Raw genomic sequence first — 8,858 nt, 5'->3', positions numbered from 1 at the left:
CTTTTGATTTGCAAATAGAAATATTATTTTAGGACCAATAAAAAAAATCCCCCATAAAATTCCGCAAAGGTTTATTGTGATAACAATAGAATTGCATTGCAGAATAACGGGCAAGTTATTGAAACACAATTCGATACAAAACTAGTTTTCAAACATTCTAATTAATCTGCAACACAGGAGGAAGTTTTTTTTTCAAATTTCGGTAATTAATTTTTTCTCCTCTTCTTTTGGTCGATTTAATTGTGAGACTAGTATCTACTATCACCCTCCGAACAAAAAACAAGTCTCCTATTGTTTTCGATTTGCCAAATAATTATTTTGCAAAATCGTCTTCCCCAGTAAAAAAAAAAAATTAACTGCACTGCCCATTAATAAATTAATTCACACAGACTCAGATTCATTCAGTCAGCCATACAGAGATCGGAACATGCGGCATCGTAAATTAACCCAATGACAATTTGATGATTGGTGATAGAAGGGGTGGGGTATCATTCTCTCCAAATGATTCTGTCTGATGACTGACTTCCGTCAGTTTCACTTTGTTGCCGGATAGATGGATGGTTGGTTTGGTGTGTGAGAATCTCACAAAGTATTGGAAATTTTTGAAATACTTCAAGATATATTTCAATACGTACAGCTCGGAAAGTGAAGCTAAAGGGCATGGTTGAGCCATGGTACCAAAGAGGATTTGAAAACTGTAAAAATCTGAAGTCTAAGAAAGTAATTCAGGGTCTAAAGAATATCGGTTAGAGTATCGAATTTTAAAGAATACTATTCGAAGGATTTGGAGAGCCTGTCACTAGGATAATATATGACCCTTCCTTGCTTCCAAAAATTTCCAATTAAATTAATTTTCAAATTATTTTTTTTATCAAATTGCGTTCAATTCTAAATTCCGATGCACGTGGTCTCCATAAAAAATCAATTGACTCCAATGCACTGCTTATCAACCCGTTTATTTTTTTGCTGCAAAAAATCTATACACTGTTGCCGAACACATACATTGATATGTGTTCGACATCAGTTTACATTTTGAAAATAACAATGATTTATTTTTTTTAAAACGAAATTCTAATCCCCAAAGCATGTGTTGTGTTCCGCAAAAACAATACGACAAAATTGAAAAAAAAAAATCAGCAAAACAATTGAACCCTCTACGTGATCCAGAGTATTGTCGCATTACATATTTAAGTGATTAATATACCCCGATGAACATGAAACCATTCAGAAAAATACAATTTATTCGAAAAAATAGCGATAATATTTTAGAGTAAACATATTTACGGAACTCGAAGAAAAAAAAGTTTTGAACTTGGGACAAAATTTATTTCAATGAAATCGAAAAAGTACATGTAAACTTTTACCGATAACTCGTGAATTTCTTCCAATACTTTACAATATTTTATATTTATCTAGTAAAGCAGGATGTCTTCTTTGCAAAATTGTGCCATTTTGTAAAAATATTTCGATTATAATAGAAATTGTTGCTGCAGGAATACGATGACGGAGAAAAATTCTAAGCCTGGAAAATTGAGTTACTTTTCAACATTTGGTCATATCTCAGCTATTGGTTCATGTAGATTTATATATTATACCACATTTTGAAGATATATTATTCTACTTTCAATAAAAATTAAATTTCATTATCATCCAGTACATATTTCGGATCTTATGGGCTCCGGAAACTGCTGACGCAAAATATTTCCATCTTTAAAAATTTCAGTATATGTAAACTTTTACCGATAACTTGCGAATTTGTTCCACTACTTTGCCATATTGTATATTTATTTAATAACTTAGATCCAACTCTTTCCAAAACATTTCATTATGTAAAAATATTGCGAATAGTTTAGAAGTTACGGCTTCTGGAATCTGATGACAGAGAAAAATGCACAGTATGGTGAACTGAGGTACTGTACAATTTTTGGCCATAACTCAGTCATTTCATCGGATGTTGTTAAATATTATACTTCATTTTGAAGATATCTTATTCTGCTTTCAATAAAAATTGAATTTCAATAATATCCAATAAATATTTCGGAACTTATGGGCTTCGGAAACTGATGACGCAAAATATTTCAATATTTGAAAATTTTCGGTTCATATAAACTTTTGCCGATAACTCGAGAATTTGTTCCACTACTTTGCCATATTTTATATTTATTTAATAACTTAGATCTAACCCTTTCATAGTCATGTGATTTTGTAAAAATCTGACGAATATTTTAGAAGTTATGGCTTCAGAAATCTCCTAACAGAAAAATTTCCAAGGTATGGTAAATTGAGGTACTGTACAATTTTTGGCCATATCTCAGCTATTTGTTCAGATACAGTCAAATAATATAACTCAATTTGAAGATATCTTATTCTGCATTCAATATAAATTTATTTCATTAATATCCAATAAATATTTCGGAACTTATGAGCTCAGAAAAGTGATTACGCAAAATATTTCAATATTGGAAAATTTTTCGGTTCATGTAAGCTATTGCCGATAACTTGAAAATTTGTTCCGCTACTTTTGCATATTTTATATTTATTTAATAAATTAGATCCATCTCTTTCCAAAACATGCTATTTTGTAAAGATGTTCCGAATATTTTAGAAATTATGGCTTCAGAAAGCTCCTGACAGAAAAATTTCCAAGGTATGATAAATTGGGTACTGTACAATTTTTGGTCATATCTCAGCTATTTGTTCAGATACAGTGAAATAATATAACTCAATTTGAAGATATCTTATTCTACTTTCAAAATAAATCTGTTTCATTAATATCCAATAAATATTTCGGAACTTATGGGCTCCGGAAACTGATGACGCAAAATATTTCCATCTTTGAACATTTTTGGTTCATATAAACTTTTACCGATAACTCGGGAATTCGTTTAGTTACTTTTACAAGTCCGACAAATATTTCAGAAATTATGACTTCCGAAATCTGATGACGGAAAAAATCCATGATGTAGAAAATTAGGATACTTTTCAACTTTTGGCTATATCTCCAATATTTCTTCAGCTACATTTAAATATTGTAGCCCATTTTGAAGATATCTTATTGTACTCTCAAAATAAATTAATTTCTACATTATCCTATAATTATTTCGGACCTCATCGGCTCTGAAAACGGATTACGCAAATTTTTGCCAATGTTTAAAAATTTTGGGTTCATATAAACTTTTGGCGATAACTCGAGAATTTGTTCCGCCACTTTAAGATATTTTATATTTATTTAATAAAAAAGATCTACCTCTTTCATAATTATGCAATTTTGTTCAGGTCCGACGAATATTTCAGAAATTATAGCTTCAGGAATCTGTTGACGGAAAAAATTCAAGTTGTGGATAATTGAAGTACTAATCAACTTTTGGTCATAACTCCGATATTTGTTTAGCTACATTTAAATATTATACCTCAATTTGAAGATATTTTATTGTGATTTAAAAATAAATTTATTTCAATAAGATCCAGAAAATATTTCGGAACTTATGGGCTCTGAAAAATGATGACGCAAAATTTGCCAATATTTGAAAATGCTGGATACATGTAAACTTTTTGCGATAACTCGATACTTTGTTCCGCTACTTTTACATATTTTATATTTTGCTAATAAAAAAGATCTACCTCTTTCCAAATAATGCTTTTTTGTAAAGATATACCGAATATTTTAGAAGTTATGACTTCCGGAACCTAATGACGGAGAAAATTTATGTTTTAAAGATTTTTAAGTACTTTTCAACTTTTGGCCATATTTTCGGTATTTGATTGGCTAGAGCCAAATGACATATATCATTTCAAAGCTAAGAGAGTGTGCTTTCATACTTCTCTCAAATTCATTAAGATGCCATAAGTACTTTCCTAGTTATATATATATAATAAGTACTTTCCTAAAATGATTGCCCAAAAATATGCAAACATTTGAAAATTCAAAATTTCCGCAAATATTTCTTTCTAGCAATAATTCTTATAAAACATTTTTAAAAATAACACTCTCTTTTTCAAAATTAACTGAATTCATTACGATTCCAAAAAAATACTTCAGACGTCATGAACTCTTGATTGTGTTAATGAAATTATTCAATAATCCAATTCAAATTATAAACTGGTTCTAAGTATTTAAAAACTGATTTAAATGCTTCATAATTAAAGGTAAATTAGTGATTATGGAAATCTGTGCGAATTTAAATTTTCAATTACAAAACAGAAGCCCCTGGACCCCTCCTTCTTCTCCCTTATAACCCCTCATTTTATGTTACATAGCCTGACTGAAATTCCACTTCAAAAAAATTCCCCTAATTATCTAAAAATTAGCCAATAATCATACTTCTTTTTAATAATGCTTTCCATTTCGATAATTTTGTTTCTCTCTATATATTTAATTATTATTTATTTACCGATTATTTATAGTTATATTTTTCATGAATAATTATTGGCTATGGTGTTGGCCAGTTTGATTGCTCATAACATTTTAATGACATAGAATTATAGCGGACAAAATCGAAACACACAAAAAAAACCGGTAAATTATGGGGGAAGACCTCAAAACTTGGCGAATTTTATAATAGTATTGATTTTTTTTTTTGTTTCTGTTTGTTTTATTTATTTTTCTGTTTTGGGTTTTCTTTTCAACTTGAAATTCTTGGGTTAGATAATCGATGCGTTCGATGTTGTTTTTAGTTTTACTTTTCTTTTCCTTAATTGTATTGTGACCACATTGTTTTGTGGTTGTGGGTAAAACAAAAAAAAAAACTAGGAAGATTAATTTTGTTTTAATGTATTCAGCAAATATTCAGATACATTTTTCCTCGAAGAAGAATTTATATTCAGCTAGAAAGGGCCCTATTCAGCCAGTTGTTTAAGTGAGAAAATGCAATTCAGCATAGTTTGAAATTTTAGGTACTTGAAAACTTTTGGCTATAACTTGGGAATTTGTTCCGCTACTTTTAAATATTTTATATTTATTTTATAAATTAGATCTCTCTCTCTTTCCAAATTATGCAATAACGTAAAGATCCGATGAACACTTTCGAAGTTATGGCCTCAGAAATTCTGTTACAGAAAAAAGTCCATGGTTTAGCAAATTTGGGTACTTGTCAACTTTTGCCAATATCACAGTTATTTGATCAGAAGCAGTTAAATATTTTACCACATTTTGAAGATAAATTCTTCTGCTTTCCAAATAAATTTATTTCATTCCGATCCAATAAAAATTTTCGAACTTATGGGCTCTGGAAACTGATGACGCAAAATATTCCAATATTTGAAAATTTAAGGTACATACAAACTTTTGCCTATAACTCGAAAATTTGTTCCGCCACTTTTAAATATTTTATATCTATTTTATTATTAGGAAATATTTCTTTGCAAATTATGTAATTTCTTAAAGATCCGATGTATACTTCAAAAGTTATGGCCTCAGAAATTCATGTACGGAATAAATTTATGGCTTAGCAAATTTGGGTACTTCTCAACTTTTGGCAATATCTCGGTTATTTTATCAGCTCTGTTTAATATTATACCTCATTTTGAAGATATCCTACACTGCTTTCCAAATAAATTATTTTCATTCAGATCCAATAAGAATTTCCGAACTTATGGGCTCTGGAAACTGATGACACAAAATATTCAAATATTTGCAAATTTGAGGTACCTATAAACTTTTGCCTATAACTTGGGAATTTGTTCCGACACTTTTAAATATTTCATATCTATTTTGTAACTAGGATATATTTCTTTGCAAATTATGTAATTTCATAAAGATCCGACGAATACTTTCGAAGTTATGGCCTCAGAAACTCAGTTACGGAAAAAATCCATGGTTTAGCAAATTTGGGTACTTGTCAACTTTTGCCAATATCTCGGTTATTTGATCAGATGCAGTTAAATATTATACCATGTTTTCAAGATATCCTATTCTGCTTTCCAAATAAATATATTTCATTAAGATCCAATAAAAATTTCCGAACTTATGGGCTCTGGAAACTGATGACACAAAATATTCCAATGTTTGAAAATTTGAGGTACATACACACTTTTGGTTATAACTTTGGAATTTGGTCAGCTACATTAAACTTTTGTATACCATTTTGAAGAAATCTTATTCTACTTTGAAAAATATATACATTTTATTAAAATCCAATAAGTTTTTCTGAATTTATGGGCTCCGGAAACAGATGACGCAAAATATTCCCATTTTTGAAAATTTTAGGTTCTTGTACATTTTTGGGTATAACTTTGTAAACTCTTCCGCTACTTTTACATATTTCATATTTATCTAATAAATTAGATCTATCTCTTTCAAAATCATATCATTTTGTAAAGATCCGACGAATATTTCAAAAGTTATTTTTGGCTTAAGGAATTTTTCCGTGCTTTTACATATTTTATATTTATTTAATACGCTACATATACCTCTTTCAAAATCATATAAATTGGTAAAAATAGCAAATTGAGGTACTGTACAATTATTGGCCATATATCGGCTATTTGTTCAGATACAGTCAAATAATATATCTTAATTTGAAGATATTTTATTCTACTTTTAAAATAAATTTATTTCAATAAGATCTAATAAATATTTCAGAACCTATGGGCTCCGAAAACTGATAACGCAAAATATTCCCATGTTTGAAATTTTTAAGTACTTGTAAATTTTTGGCGATAACTCAAGAAATTGTTCCGCTACCTTTGCATATTTCATATTTATTTAACAAATTAGATCGGTATCTTTCAATACCATGCTATATTAACAAGATGCGACAAATATTTCAAAAATTATGGCTTCAGAAATCTGGTGACAGAAAAATTTCACAAGGTATGGTAAAATGAGGTACTGTACAATTTTCGGCAAAATCTCAGCTATTTGTACAGATACAGTGGAATATTATAACTCAATTTGAAGATATTTTATTCTATTTGTAATATAAATCATGTTTCGATGTTTCATTAATATCCAATAAATATTTCGGAACCTATGGGCTCCGAAAACAGAAGACGCAAAATATTCCCATGTTATTTCAAATTTTGAAAATTTTAAGTACTTGTAAATTTTTGGCGATAACTCAAGAAATTGTTCCCCTAGCTTTGCATATTTCATATTTATTTAATAAATTAGATCTTTCACTTTCAAAATTATGCAATTTTGTAAAGATCCGACGAATTTTTTCAGAAATTATAGCTTCAGGAATCCGGTGGCAGAAAAAATTCCAAGGTATGGCAAATTGAGGTACTGTACGCTTTTTGGCCATATATCAGCTATTTGTGCAGATACAGTCAAATAATATAACTCATTTTGTAGATATCTTATTCTGCTTTCAAAACAAATCTGTTTCAATAATATCCTATAAATTATTTCGAAATTATGGGTCCTGAAAAGTTATGACGCAAAATATTTTAAATTGTGAAAATTTAAGGTACATATACATTTTTGGCTATAACTTGGAAATTTTTTCCACTGCTTTTACATATTTTATATTTATTTAATAAGTTTGATCTAACTCTTTCAAAATCATGCTATTTTGTAAAGATATTCGGCATATTTGAGAAATTATGGCTTCAGGAATCAGATGACAGAAAAAAAACCAACGTAGAAAATTTTGAAATACAATTCAACTTTTGTCCATATCTCAGTTCTTTATTTCGTTACAGTTTAATATTCTATCATATTTTGAAGATACCTTTTTCTATTTTTGAAATAAATTTATTTCAATAACATCCACTAATTTGTTTCCAACTTATGGGTTCGGAAAAGTGATAACGCAAAATATGTCCACGTTTTAAAGATTTTAGGTACTTGTAAACTTTTGGTTACAACATGATCATTTGTTTCGCTACTTTTACATATTTCATATTAATTTAATAAATTAGATCTTCCACTTTCTAAATCATGTGATTTTGTAAAGATCTGCCGAATATTTTGGAAATTATGGCTTCAGGAATTTGGTGACTGAACAAAAAAAATACCAAGTTTGCCATATGAAGATCACACTCCTTCTCTCGATTTCCTCAATCTCCCTTTCCGCCTCTCCTCACACTACGTTTGGATCATGTAATGATTTCACAATGAGAAAATTAATAAACGTAAATCTAATTTACATTGTGCAACAAAGTTTTGTTTTTCCGCCACATTTATTTCTTACGAAATCAATCAATTTCCCTGGAGAAGGGCTGTGTTATCGAGATTCAGTATTGAATTTATTAAAAACAAATAATGGCAACGAAATTGGAAATGATATTAACATTACTTGTCATTACTGAACAATGTTGGCGATAAGGGAATTAATTAGGGATTTCACGGGGAAATTGTGGGATTTTTTAAAATACCCAATAATTTACAAAAAAAAAAAAACATTTAATTAAATTTTATTTAAAATAATATTATTTGAAAGAAATTTCCTTATTCAAACTACTAGGAAATGTTACAAAAATCCCTAATTATTTACAAAAAATTTTCATTTATTAAATTTTTTTAAGGAATAACAATATTTTCCTCAGTTTAAATCTTCTCAAAATATTGGAAAAAAAATTCCGGGGAAATTCTGGGATTTTTGAAAATCTCCAGTAATTTATAAAAAAAATATTTAAATTAAAAAAAATTTTTTTTTTCAATAAATTTCCCTCAATTATAACTCCCTTCCACTATAAAAATTGATTTTCCCCGCAGAAATTCTGGGATTTTCAAAAATCCCCTCAGCCATCAAATAATCCCTATTTTCCAATGCAATTCCAATTACAATATTTTCCCTTAATAATGGTGACAAATTAATTACTAAAACAAATTACTGGACTTTTGCGCTTTGAATTTATTTATTCCGCGCCGCGCCGATGTGACAATGACGAATAATCTATTAGAATTGATTTAT

The sequence above is a fragment of the Musca vetustissima genome, unplaced genomic scaffold, assembly GCF_032173495.1.
Source record: "Musca vetustissima isolate MV318-11 ecotype Yass unplaced genomic scaffold, APGP_CSIRO_Mvet_v1 utg16188, whole genome shotgun sequence".
Taxonomy (NCBI): domain Eukaryota; kingdom Metazoa; phylum Arthropoda; class Insecta; order Diptera; family Muscidae; genus Musca; species Musca vetustissima.
This window is presented reverse-complemented; position numbering follows the sequence as displayed.